Source organism: Rhodnius prolixus, unplaced genomic scaffold, assembly GCF_049639745.1.
Source record: "Rhodnius prolixus isolate KJV_2025 unplaced genomic scaffold, Rpr scaffold_9, whole genome shotgun sequence".
Lineage (NCBI taxonomy): Eukaryota > Metazoa > Arthropoda > Insecta > Hemiptera > Reduviidae > Rhodnius > Rhodnius prolixus.
The window spans coordinates 14,745,569-14,760,811 of record NW_027411604.1 but is presented as its reverse complement, the minus strand read 5'-3'; the positions used below and the strand labels follow the sequence as shown (position 1 = coordinate 14,760,811).

The 15,243-nt window shown below is 33.9% G+C and overlaps 1 protein-coding gene and 1 pseudogene across 1 annotated transcript in view; both read right to left on the bottom strand.

Moving 5' to 3' along the window:
- LOC141454703 (uncharacterized) overlaps window positions 1–15,243 on the bottom strand; it is a 670,160-nt gene that overhangs the window by 481,349 nt on the left and 173,568 nt on the right. The gene's annotated exons all lie outside the window — the stretch shown is intronic.
- Window positions 2,850–2,963, bottom strand: LOC141454825 (U2 spliceosomal RNA; annotated as a pseudogene).

Genomic DNA, 15,243 nt, shown 5'->3' with positions numbered 1-15,243 from the left:
AGAGTTGCTAACAATGGTTACTAGCTTTCTTTATAGTTTATCAACTTTAATATCAAACTACAAGTAAGCTTATTCTAGGTCTAGTTTTAGTTTGTTTTTAAACGTTCTCAGAGGATGGGTATTAACGAAGTTATTAGTGTGAAGATGAACCTTGATTTTTTTTTTCAATTTTGGCTGCAAAAACTTAAATGTAATGGATGCACAATGAAATTTTTAATGCAAGTGTATCCTTTTAACAAATTTGTTTGCATTTACAAACACGGGGTAAGTTGTTAGTTTTACAAATACTAAAGAGACTGGTGTGCTAAGGATTTTTAAGATGAAACAACAACAGCGCTCCTGTAGCTAATTAAAAATCCAAGACGTGCAATGTACTGAACGCATTGAAAACATTTAGAGTGGAATTCACGCTTTCAGTTGGCGGATTTTAGAAAATAAGTTTAATTTTTTAAGAATCTCGCTCAAGGATGTTTAGGTTTTTCTTTTTCTTAAGAGAACTTTTCTACACTTCCTGTAAATATTTGTTGCGTTTTTTCTGATGAAAACATCCACGTAAAATTGGATAAAAATCCCTTTTAAATACATCGTAAAGACGAAAAAGTATAAATATTTAAAAAATTCTGCGCGTAAATTTAGTTTAAAGGATCACTAAAACTTGTGTCCTGAATTGAATTCTGATTCCTTGGGGATAATCTAATTGGGAATCATATTGTGTTTAAAGATTCATATCTTAAATTGTCTTTAATACCATAATTTAAAAAAATTTCTACTGCAAAATTTTCCACTCACAGCTGCCAATGAAAGTAAAGTATTAATAATTTTGTTTCTTTCTCGCTCAAAATTTATTCGAGAAAATAGGTTTTCTAAATTAGCAAAATATTATTATTAAATGTTGAAATAAAATAATCCAATCAATTTTATTACTTGAACATAACTGTAAATAATGATATGTATTCAATAATTTTGGTCATACATTAAAAAATATAATTAATATTTTAACTATATTTATTTTTATGTTCACTTGTATTTATTTTGCAAATATTAAAATATATTAATGAATATACGAGACTCATTTAATTAAAAGAATGTGAGAGGCTGAATATAAGAATCTAGGGTATGTTCAAATTAAATATAAGAATATATAAAATGTGCATTCACATTTACGCCCTTGTCTAATAAAATAGTCTACTTGATTTTTTTATTTTTTCGTTAAATTGTTTCTATTTACATTTATTTCGAAAATATGGCCAGTTTACTTGACTACATGGCAGTTTTACTGTAAAAGAAGGTGAACTTTAAATGTTACCGTTAAATTCTTCCATTTCTCCGCTTGAGGAAATGAAATTTGTACAGAGATTTTTGCCTCGCAAATTAAACAGCAACTGCTTAAGTGTTGAAATTAATGAATTTTGAGAAAGATTTATGTTTCTTCGCAGATCATAGACAGAAATTATATACTTTTATTTACTAAGCTTTTGACGGCGTCTTGAAATGCAGGGCTGTAAAGAAAGCATAATTGCTTTCACAGTGATTTAATCACAACAGATCTCTAGGCCACTTCCGCTTCAAACGACGAGGAGGATTGTCGGGAAAGTGAGGAGAGGAGAGTTGTTGGACAAGAGGATTAAGATGGAGAGCTAGGAGGCTGTGAAAGTTGCGGTATCGAGACTTTATTAGATCAGAGACAAAAGGGATGTGAAGGTCAGTGTGTATGGAAAAGGTTAAAAATGTAGTATGGAGCATTAAGGATTTTACGTAAGATTTTAGACTGTAGTGTCTGCAGGCACGTGAAAACTCTGTAGTTTGGCTGGAAGTATAAGATATAAGAAGACAAAGCTGGGGTTAATGGGAGAAATTAGATGTGCTAATCTAAGTTGTCTCTCATAATTTTGTAAAACAATTTCTATTTTACGTAAAGTTTGAAAGCGAAATGAAAAACTACGCACTAAATTCAATCAATTTATTTATTAAAGTAAAAGTAAGGAAATGTTTTGACGTCCATTTGCGAATTTATTAAGTAAATCAGTTCGTAGAGAATTACAATTTTTCTGCGACAAGCGCTGAAAACTTTACTCATACTTCGTGCATCTTTGTAACAGTTTCTCGTGAGTCTAGCTCACAGATTCTGCCAAATACTGTAGAAATTAGCGAATATGATACTCTTCCATAAAAGTAACATGAAGGAAAATTGGGCCTAAATTGGTTAACGAACAAAGGAAAGTCAAAAAAATAAAATATCATTGAAATTATTCATTGTCTACCACAGCCTACTTAATAAATTCCTCATTAACCGAGGTTTTGATCAAAAAGTAAGTCAAATAAAGAAGTGACCCAAAAGAAATCGATCTGTCCAATTTGTTCTTAATTATGGATTTTGTTAATTTTCAACAATTTGTTTTCCTTATAATTAAACGATTACATTTTTTTTTAAACATTCCTTTCCTTCCAAAAAATACCCTGGAGTGAAAGCATTGTTCCCGAAAATGGATATATATGTTTTTTTAATTTCCTTTATACTATTTATTTTTTACATTTTTGTTTTTTTATGATCCTGTTTTTAAAAAATAAATTAGTTAAGAGTTAAGTTGTGATCCTGTTTTCAACTCACCGGTAAAAATCCTTCTTCCTGAGTAGATACTAATTTCCTTGAGGATTTTTTTAGCTACTTTTATTTTCTCTAAGATGCTAAGATTTCCGTTAAACATTGTATATATTATGTATATTATTATTTATTTTATTTGTTTTATAGTTTATTAGAAATTATATATTTCTCTAGCAAGAGTTTGGCCTCTGCTAGTAATAACATTTAGGCACTTCCAAACTTGGGAAAAATAAATGCAAAATAAAAGTAAAAGTAAAATAATCAAAATTATACCCTCATAAAATTACTTCTTAAAAACAAAGATTAAGCTGATAAGAACAGATACTACACTTTGATCTTAGCTAAAAGGCCGAGAAGTCCCACACTAGACTAAAAAGAACAGAACTAAACAGACGCTATCGACTACTTAAAAGACTCTTAGACGATAGATCTAAACTCTCTCTGGACATCACAAAAGACTGACTTATACAGTGGAACCTCGCATAACGAGCACCTCGCTTAACGAGTAATTCGCATAACGATAGTTTTCTAATGACATTTCGCTGACTGCGCAGTTTTCGCTGACTCATCGAAAACTGCGCATTCTTCGATTAGTCATTCCTGTTTACGCATATGCGTTTCATATTCTTCACGTATCTAATGCACTGATACAGTCGAAACCGAACTTCACCGAATGAGTGGTGTATAGGGAAAGTCCATATAGTGACATTTGTGTTTAAATATTGTAACGAAGTTGACCTGGGCAGAGAAGAAAGGCTTAGATTGCTTGTACTGGACAATGCTCCCGCTCATCCTCCAAGTCTACAAAATGATCTTCTTGACGAATTTCAATTTATCAAAATTCAATATCTGCCTCCTAATACTACACCGTTACTTCAGCCTATGGATCAACAAGTAATTTCCAACTTTAAGAAACTGTACACTAAAGGTCTCTTCGAACATTGTTTTGAGGTGACTGAAGAGACAAACCTTACTTTGCGAGAATTTTGGAAATACCACTTCCATATTGTTACATCCCTCAAAATAATCGACAAGGCGTGGGACGGGGTTACCAAAAAAACTCTAATTTCTGCATGGAAGAAGCTCTGGCCTGAAATCCTCGTCGAATCTGGTTTTGAGGCGATTGAATCCGAACCTGTGGAATCTCTAGATAATGAAATTGTGTCTTTGGCCACGGATATGGGATTGACAGTTGATAAAGATGATATTGATGAGCTTGTAGCAGATCATAGTCAAGAGCTATCCACAGAGGAACTTGTTGAGTTGCAACACATTTCACAACAAGAATTGGTGGAAGAGAATTTATTAGACAAAGAGGAGAAAATATCAGAGGAACAACAATCTTCCAGCGCAATAAGAGAAATGTTGAAAGCATGGGAAACTGTTGCAACACACGTAGAAAACTATCACCCGAATAAGGCTGTGGCTATGCGATCTATAAATTTATTTAATGATAATGCTGTGTCACATTTTGAAGACATTTTGAAGCGACGGCAGAAACAAGGAACATTGGACAAATTTATAATTAAAAAGGATTAATTCTGAATGTACATATTTATCTCAATTAATATATGTAATTTATATTATATTACATCATATGTACATATGTATATAATTTTTTCGAAATAAATGTTATAAAAAAAAATTTTATCAATATTTTTTTTCATGGAACCAATTATCCCCTTTTATTTTAATTTAAATGAAAAAAATTGTTTCGCTTAACGAGTATTTCGCTTAACGAGTAAGGTTCTGGAAAGAATTATGCTCGTTAAGCGAGGTTCGACTGTACTTCTATTTTGAAACCCATCTGGGCGTATGGAATAGAGCTGTGGGGTTCCAACCAAACGCTCCAATCTCGCAAAGAATTTTTATCGCTACAATCTAAAATACTTCGAACTATTGTAAACGCTCCATTTTATGTCACTCAACCTGGACTATACACACTGACCTTAACATTCTTTTTTGTCACCCAAGTCGCTGAAAACACGACTTGCTGAAACAGAAAACTCCACTTCAGCCTGCAGTCTCATACGAAATCCTCTAGCTCAAAATCTTTCTTCTAGAACTCTTCCTGACAACCCAACAAGACGTCTTAAAAGACATTGGCCTCGAGATCTCCTCTCAAGTGAAGGGAGTGACTAACGATATAATATTTTGGAGTGTTACCACTGGGTAACTTCTCCACTCATTTACTTCTCAGTTCACTGTTATCATTTGTTACTCTGTTAGCGCTGATCGCAGCACAATAAACGCAAAAAACAGAAACAAAGAAAATTAATGACAAGTGAAATATTTAAAAAAAATAACTTAAATCTTTTAAAGATAGGAGTGTTAAAGTTTTGAGACTACATATTCGGCGGAGGAATTCCCTTATAGCTGTTGAATATAAGTCTTACAAATCTAAACCTCTCATCTAGAGCACCAGCAATGAAATAAAATAAGCTGTTTAATTTTTCTTTGCAGTCAATATCTAGTAAATTAGTGTAAACCTCAGTGTTATTATTGGAGCTTATATACCTATTTAACTATCTTTTCCTTAGTGAATTACAGAAAGAACATTCCAGCATGAAGTGATTGGTAGTCTCTTTTACTTTCAGCACAAGTAAAACAAACCCTTTCATCGCCAAATACATGGTTTATTCCTTTATGAAAAATCCTAAGATACTTAGTATCTAGGCTACCTCAATCTGTATATGATAGACTATCTTTGATTGTTGAACCAATATATTGGGTAAAACATTCTAGTCTTTGAAAATAAACTTTTTCCCCAAATATGTAATAGTTGTCATAAAATTATTTTTATTTGAGAAATAGTTGCAAGCATTTATGTCAAACATTTTTTTATTGGTGGTACAATAAAATGTGTACACTACGTACAAGCCGACAATGGCCTGGGCAAGAGAAGCAGGTTGAACTGGACAAGGCCGCTTGCGTTCGTTCACATACACTGGACACCACCACCTGGTCCAGTTTGCTACCATGATGACGTAATAAAGGCCCCCCGCTCGGTGTCTCCGTCCTCTTTCCACAACTTGTTTCGATACTCTACTTTAATTGGAGTAGCGTTAGAAAAATCATACCTTAGACAATAAAATAAAAACCTTTGTGTAGTTTAGGTGTGTCCGTTTTTTCAATATTGCTAAGAGGTGTGCCCTAGATACGCCTCCGCACTCGTCAACTAAATACTCACTAACCTGTAACCCACAGAAACAAGAAAACTATTAGTATTAATGCAAAATATTGCAAATAACCAATAAGAAATGTGATAAATTATAATATATGTATATTGACATATTTAAAAACATATTAGATAGGTAAATCGATAAATGTTGGAACGCTACGCACGTAATTATGTTTTATAAAAAAATAAAATGAATAAGAACGCCAAGAAAACTATATTTTTTTAATTTTCAGCAATCTACAATTGTTAATATTGTAATAGTATAATGAAAAAGCTAGTGATTGCAAATATATAATATCAAACAACTTATAATAAGTTTTAATTTCACATTGCAGCGCAGCAAGCTTCTTGAAGATCAACAGCATCTTTTATTTAGTTGAGCTTCAGTTTATTCAAGGGCCGAGAGTACAAAAATAACAAGGGCTCCTAGAAGAATGGTTAACGTTTCATGTCCTCAAGTAACCTGTGAGGAATATTCGCGTCCTTTCTGAAATGTTTGGCCATTAAATGAAAGAAAAGACCTGTCTTGAACTGATGGTAGTGGTGTTACAATAAGTTTATTATCTGAAGGAAGTTAATTCCCTTTCATTATTTGACTAATCTTTTGGATAATGTGATTGCATTCAGCTAGCAGGTTGGCTGATGAAGTAGAATGTGCAGATGCCATCGAATTCTAGATTCTTCCGCTTCTTTGGCAATTTCCCTTGGAAGCATGGTGGGTCTTCGGCCACGCCAGGTAGGTTCATTAAGCTCAACTTCCTATCAGAGAGTATTCTCAACATTCACGAAGGCTTCTAAAGTCTTCTTCTAACGAAGGTGGTCAAATGATTCCCTAGCCTGCATTAACCAGTCTGGGCATTTTATCTTTCTACAATCAGTCGCATGACGCCATGAAGAGAAGAGAGAGAAGAAGCAGTCTTCGAGTATCTTGCACCCAGCTCTGTACACTGGGCTTTCCTTCTCCTCCAACCATTTTCCCCAGATATTCTGGAAACCCCTTTGCACCACTTCACAGCAAGATGAAGGCTGTAAGAATAACTATTAATTATCTTAATCCCCCAGGACAAGTTTTTACACTGTCCGCTGTTTCTAAGAGCTGTTGTCCAGGCGGAACACCTCAAAGAAGTAGAGATGAGATATAACCCTCCACACTTGACTATTAAACATTTTATTTGTAAAACCCTTCTATTTCGAATCTCGAATTTTCAAAATATAGCCAAAATTATTGTACAAAGTAAAAAATTGTTTTCCTATAATGATATCATTTATTTCAAACCATTAACAAGGTATTGTCTTTAACGTAAAGTCCAAAGTTAAAACTTTACTCACTCATTGGCAGGTGTTCGGTCCAGATTTAAAATGCACTCCATTACAAAGATATTTTTTTTGCCTAGTACAAAAGGTCAAACTGATATATAATAAATAAATGTAGTTATATAGTTGGCTGTTATTATGGTTTTGAATATTATATTACTTCTAGTATCATATATTAGGCTATTTTAAGTGGTTTTTCTATTTCATTTTATTTTTTTACTAAACTATTTTACATTTTGTATTCATGAGAACATTAACGCAATTCATGGTTCATAGATTTCCTACTTTGAGTATTTACTAAGTTGTGAAATAGTATTATCTATGTCTCTTTATTGAAGTACTAGTTTCTACATTAATATTGAAACCATTTAGAGCCTCTATATTACCGTCAATTTGCTGCATTCAAGTTCTTTATCGTTGACTGGCATTTAAAAAAAACAAAGCAAATATACCTGGCTACTATTTTCTTATTCATTTCTTAAATTTATAGAAGTATTTGTTTCTTGAATGTAGTAATTGTTTTTTCAATTACAATTTGAAAAACAATAAATAAGAATTTGATTTTAATTTTAAATATTATTAATTCTATGGCTTGACAAAAGTCTATTGTTTTTTCTCTAAACCTTTAACGTTCTTTACATTCGCAACAATGAGGTGAAAACATGGTTTGAGGTTTTCTGCCTAAAATAGATTGCTCATAGAAATGGTAGAGCAGCGAACTGTTGACCCACTGATGGTTATAGATCATTGGATGGCAAATCTTTTGAGCTCGGCGAGTCAAAATTTTGATAAACCTTAACTTATTTGTAGTGCCTCGTCACATACAGAAATATTCATAATTTTTGTTGATATTTGCAACCATAGTAGAAGAAAAAAAAAGATTTATTAAATGACCCCACTTTATGATCATTGATCTGAGGGAAAGTTTGCCCAGATCCTTATTCTCAATAAATACCGTAATTTCTTTAAAGTACTCCACAAATCGCTCAAGTATTACTTGAAATTATATAATAATTTGTTGTCTCTGTCGATGCGTGTCACTTAAAGTAAGTTCGCTTGACATCTTTGACGCCATCCTGGAACTAGAACCTTATTCGTAGTTTTCCCTTGTATTTTACCTTTTATTTTCTGAACTAGGGCAATTCTTTATATTAATTCTAGCCCTGGCTTTAAATTTAGAAGGCTGAGGCAGAAAAAGTAGAAATCTAGACGATCTGGAAGCCTATTCGGAGTTTGTAGACCTGTAAAGCTAATATGTATTGTGGTACTGGGTTCGATTTTCCTGGTCTAGGGCCTTGGATTTTATTTAATGGTTAATAAAAGAAATTTACAGTAAAGTATGTTTGCTAGTCGCCTCCATCCACGACACCTAATTTGGTAGTTGGACGTAAAGCCCGCCTGAAAAAATAGGCAATTACATTACTTTATTCGGAGTTTTTCCATGGCATTTTTCCGTTAATTTTTTTAATTGAGGGCAACCTTTCATATACATTTTAGACATGACCATAAAAGTTGGTGACAGTTTCAGAAAAAGTAGAAATCTAGATCTACTGGAAGGTTATTCGGAGTTTTTCCGTTTTTCATTTTTCCAAATGACGGCAACCCTTCATGCATATTTTAGCCCTGGCCACAAATATATGTGACAGAGGCAGAAAAAGTAGAAATCTAGACCAACTACGTATAATATAGATTATCCAAAATGATGGGCTAATAGTAGTAACCTTGTTTGAACAAACTATCCCTTTTTAAGAACAAACTTTTAAATTTAATCCTAATCCAACTATTTGGCCGTCTCTTTTCAACTGCACAACTTTAATAATTTATTCTTTAATAAATTAAGTAGATAATATAATGTCACGAGTGTGCAGAAAATCAGTATAATATTAAATAATCCAGAGATTCGTGACTACGGTGGGATGGTAGTAATAATCAATTGTGCAATTCTAAGGGGACGATCTGAACTCACATTGTCATCTGTTGTAAATTACAAGGATTATGTAAATAAATTCTTTGTTATTTATGTGTGTACATCACTTTTGCCAAGTTTAGATTTTTTTAGATATGTATCTATTAATTTATATTTATTTAACTCACTTTTATTCTGTTAATTTTATTCTTATTCCTTTACTTATGGTGATTTTCAATTCTTTATTTATTAGTTTACTAGTTCAATGTTATAAATTACAATGTAGTCATTTGATTCGTATGAACGCGATCTTGATTTCATGTAATTTTTTTGTTTTACATTTATAAAAATCTTACTGGTTTAGAAGTGTTTAAGAAATGTGACTTTTAAAAAGTGTTAAGAAAAAATGCATCTAAAGATTTCAAGAGTTATGTTTAACATATACTGTCAATACATTTCACATTAATTTTAAAAATCTTCTACGACGCATTTAAAAGTCCGAACTCAAGTTCCTTCAATAAGTTAATTCCGTATAATGTCAGTGAAAATAATAACTTCCTAAACAGAAAATAAAGAATGTAGTTTTCTAGGCATTTAACCATTTAACTGGAGATAGGTAGGTTTGTAAAATTAGAGCACAGGTAAAAACCAACAGCAATGTAGTAGAATCACTTGACGGAAATTTAGAAAATTAGTATCTATAGATTGCAATTGGATATCAAGGAAATACTTCAGGCTATGGCTGAATAGCTAGGCTTACAAATCACATGAAAAGGGTCTGGGCGACTGCCTAAGTAGAGGTAAAGCAATTTTAAGGGCATAAAAAGTAAGGGCAAAGAAAGGGTGATGTATAAAAATATCCGCAGTGAAATTGTGCTTAAGGCAGCTACTTAATAACCTTAACTTTGTTCAAAAGTCTTGCTGGAACTTAGCAGAAAAAGTTAAATACAGTGGTACCTCGGTTTTTGAACGAGTTGACTTTCAAACAAATCGGTATTCGACCAAGAAATTCGAGAAAATATTGTCCTGAAATCCGAGCAAACATTTGGAACTCGAACACCCCGAGATGAGCCGAGTTGTTTTTTATATTTACACTTTTAGATCTTATTTCTTGTTTAGATATTTTACATAAAACAAATTAGGCCAGTAAAACGGCATATTTCTGGGGCTTAGAAACGAAATAAACTACTTAGTTTACATTATTTCTCATGGGATAAATTGTTTCGATTCTCGACCAAATTGGTTCTCGACCGCACTTCCGGAACGAATTGTGGTCGAGAACCGAGGTACCACTGTATAATGATTCAGTTTCTAAAAGTTGATCTTTTGATTTCACTAATTGCTTCAAACTTTAAATGAGTGAAGGAAGACGGCTTTTCTATTAAATTAAATCATTTTTAGCGTTAAAATGGTAGTTGGATAAACTCTAAACGACGACTTCCTTAGTGTGTTGCAGGGTAGAGACTACAAGAAGTAATCGACAGGATTGTCGACTGAGAGGACGTTGGTAAGCATTTGTTTTAAGTTTTTATCTTTTATTAAAATAGATTTATCTATTCAAAAAGAAAGCCGCATTTGAATGTGGAAAAATAAGAAATGGAAAAACTTGAAATCACGGTGCTGAGCCTAAAATAATGTTACGCTACTAATTATTTATTTAATATCAGTACTCATGAAAATTTGACAGATTGATGGACTTCATTTCCTGAAGAACTCTTCTTCTTGATGAAATTCAAAGTTCTAAACAAGCTGCTTTTTTGTTTTGTTTCTGAAATTAATTCAGCCAGCAGTAGGTCTAGATGACTTCCTAAGATACCTCTCTGGGCTTCTAACTAAAACTTTGAACCCATTTAATTCCCCCATTAAAAGATGACCATCCTGCCATCGAAGGTAGCAAGAAGCAAGTCATTTAATTTCACATATTAGATTTTATATTAAATGAGATGTTGCGTACGATGACCTTTCTTTGATGCTAAACAAAATGAATGTATGTAAGATGTTCAAGCGAACGGGCGAGCACGCGCGTTTGTGTATGTGTTATTTATATATGTACGTGTGTGTGTATATATATATATATATATATATACACGTCTGTCGAAGGTATGTGTGAAAGGTGTAACCGACGACGGACATTGCAGTTGTAACAACGTAATCAAGAAGCCAGTGTCGTTTTTCTTCTAGCTATCTCCTGTCATCCGCAGCATTTACCTCACTCTGTAACTTGTCATTTACTTTTGTTTTATTAGCCAGCACATCTAGTTAGCGCTGCACATAAAACTGTTTAATAAATTATGATATTACGCTTAAGACTGGTTTTTCAAACTTATAAGTAAGAAAAACTTCTAGAAATAACTTGTAAAATGTTAGTTAGTAAATGTCATCCGCATTCATTAGCACTATTAAAGAGAAATAATTATTTTTTTAAAGAAAAATTGATGGTGAAGTCCATTATGTTGGGCTTCAACTTCTTGGCTGAAAATTTGGAAAGAGCTTAGGAAATGTAGGAAGGGTTCCACAGACGAATCACCGTACTCTTAAGCATGGTAGAATGATTTTCAGTCCGTACGATGCGCCTGATTCATGGATACCAACTGATTTTTTCGTGTTTCAATATCGTTAACTCCGTATAACTCTTTTCGCTGATACTTCGAACAGCGTTAAATCCAACTGATCTACTTTTTTTATAAAATTCTAGAGCATTTTATTGAACAAAATTTTAATAAAAAATGTATATTTGATTGTTTACCATTAACGATACACATTCCAAAAAACGTTTTCTACTAACCGGTTTGAATCTTTTATAGCACATACGAGGGTCGTTTGAAAAGTCCGTGCAAAAATAAAAACTACTTAATTTTTAGGAGTAAACCTTTTTTATTTTTCAACATAGTCTCCTTTTAGGCTTATACACTTCGTCCAACGCTGCTCTAGTTTGTTGATCCCTTCCGAATAATAGGATTTGTCCAAGTCTGAAAAATAGCTATTCGTTTCTGCAATCACCTCCTCGTTTGAATAAAATCTTTTTCCCGCCAGCCATTTCTTCATATTGGGGAACAAATAGTAGTCCGAGGAAGCCAAGTCTGGAGAATAGGGGGGATGTGAAACGAGTTGGAACCCTATTTCCATTAATTTTGCGACCACAACTGCTGAGGTGTGAGCTGGTGCGTTGTCGTGATGGAAAAGGACTTTTTTGTGGGCCAATCGTGGGCGTTTTTCTTGCAGCTCGGTTTTCAAACTGTCCAATAACGATGAATAATATGCACCTATAATAGTTTTACCCTTTTCCAGATAGTCGATGAGGATTATTCCTTGCGAATCCCAAAAGACAGTCGCCATAATCTTTCCGGCCGAAGGAACGGTCTTCGCCTTTTTTCGCGCAGATTCCCCCTTGGTAACCCATTGTTTAGATTGTTCTTTGGTCTCAGGAGTGTAGTGATGTATCCATGTTTCATCCACAGTGACGAAACGACGCTTAAAGTCCTGCGGATTCTTCTGGAATAGCTGCAAACCGTCCTTGCAACACTTCACACGATTTCGTTTTTGGTCAAGCGTGAGCAATCGCGGCACCCATCTTGCGGATAGCTTTGTCATGTCCAAATGTTGATGCAAAATATTATGTACCCGTTCATTCGAGATGCCCACAGCACTAGCAATCTCACGCACCTTCACTCTTCTGTCATCCATCACCATTCATGGATTTTATCAATGATTTCTGGAGTAGTAACCTCAACAGGGGCGTCCGGAACGTTCAGCGTCATTTGTGCCTATATGGCTACTCCGAAAATTTTGAAACCTCTTATAAACTGTTCTAATCGAAGGTGCAGAGTCACCATAATGTTTATCAAGCTTCTCTTTAGTCTCCTGAGGCGTTTTGCCTTTCATAAAGTAGTGTTTAATCAACACACGAAATTCTTTTTCGTCCATTTTTTGAAAATCACTCGACTTCCTCGATTCAAACGAATGCCAAACACAAAGAAATAGACCGATCTGGCTGAAACTTGGTGTGTGTTCTTCCAAGAGATGCTACTAACTAAACATAACCTCGATACGCGCCAGTGGTGCTATCTCTCTGACTTTGCACGGACTTTTCAAACGACCCTCGTAACTCGTTCAAGTAATTCTAATGGAAGCTGTATGAAAACAAATCTCGAATTTTGACGCTATTTTCCGGCTTCATGTAGCTGGATTCGTTCTGAATCATTCTGCAGCATGTCACGTTACTCCAAAATCTGACAGATGACGCAAAAAAACAAATTTGGTGGATCAAACTGGCTTTGATTCTAATCACTTCATTATGTGAAATGAATGTTTACAGAAAAATGATTTAACTTTATCAAAATTTCATTTATTTTTTATTCATGCTTTTCTTTATTTTTTTTGTTTTATTTAGATTAAAAAGATTTCATAACCAAACTAAAGAGAGAGTACACGCATAGATCTGATGAGAACTAGACAACAGTACAATTTCCATACGCACAAGATTTCATGATAGTTTTTAGGGCGTTAGGACAGCTTGTATACATGGGCTACGTGTGTTGGGTAATAGATAAGTCTAGGACAAGAGTTCGGGTCCATCTGATAACTCTGAGGGAGGAGATAAACATTTTTTTTTTGCTTGTACCAATGTAATGTATGTAATATTCTTGCGGTCTTTGTACTTACATTTCATTTTTATGTAATTTTTGTTTTTTTTGCTCTTTTCATGTAAAGCGCCTCATATTTCTGGTCCTCTAGTTCGTAAGTTCACACTATTTTGGTACATGGGCCGTACAAACAAGGAAGTATCTTCTTTCTTTTGGTTCTGTATATTTTTTTGGCGGAACATCTTCAATGTTTTGCTCATCCGAAATGCATCAGTTTGCTTTGGAAACCATAGCACGTCGAAAAATTTTGTTGTCCCTCCATTGTATCACAAACTATCATCAAAATCTTGAGATTAGATTCTACAAACTTAGATATCTAAATAAAGAATAAGGTGGTATATATCGTGTTTAAGCATAACGGCGCTCTGCAAATCGTCGATAGAAGTCGTGATAAATTATAAAGAGAAGTAAACCATTTTTTTTTTTGCATATTTAAATATTTGAGAAATATCCTGGTCCTCAAAGTCCGAAAAAGATTTTTGTTGTAATTATTTGCTGGCCTCCGGACAATGAGCTGTAAAAGAAACTTTTAGGAAGAGAAAATCTAAAGGGCCAGCAGCTGGATTTGAACTTGGGATCTCCGCGTGGGAATCCAATATGCTAATGGCATAGCTAATCCGTTCCGTTTGTTTATCTGGCATTATTCTGGTTAAATTTTAGAGTGCGCAGAAATCCTATATGTATAATGATAAATAAGTTACCAATAACGTGTGCATTAACATGTTCCGCACTGAACCCTGAACAGCTGCAATGTTAGAAGTCGTAATCAATTCGACAGGGACCAACCTTACAGCCTCTCCAAGAGTGGCCATTTTAGGCTCTGCTCCTCCTTTTTCTCTTTCTTTCTACTTGTGCATGTCTTCTATCTGTTTGTTTGCACCGCTGTAACTCAAAACAAGGAAAATAGCAGGTTGTTGATATTTAATATTTCACTCATCTGTTAACAACAATAGATACCACAATAAAATTTTTAACTAAAATCACTCAACCAAAAGTGCTTAAACCTGAAACCTGACCTTTAGTAAGTAACAAAATTAAGAACAAAATCCTTCTCCACAAAATGGTTATCAGGACTATGTTACTTCGCCAGCAGCTTTTTACCTGTAGAAGCAGCGTCAAGAAACTCGCAGACAGCTCCAAAACTTATTCCTCCTCTAAAAAGTGGCCATCAGGGCGATGATACTCTACATCAGCTCTGCTTGCAGCCTGACCTGTTTTTAGAAACTCCATACAACTCAGAACTACTTACTCAGACTTGAAAAAGAATCTCTACTATACACTAAAATCGTCTAAAATCCCAGTACATTCTTTCATCCAAAACCATCAACTTAAACTTCTTGTCACTGTCGATTGTCATCCTAACCTATAATCCTGCCATTCTTTTACAAAAAAAAAATGCATTCCAAAAATACCCCTTCAACAGTCTCCTCTATCTGCAAGTTTTTCCTGTATATCATTTCCTTAGACTATCCTTAACATCCTAAACAACGTAAGAAGGTTACATTGTTTTAGACATTGGTACTTCTTCAAGTTTATTTTATGACATGAAATTTGTTTTAAATACAGTTTCCCGATCTATCTCTGAGATGATGAACTA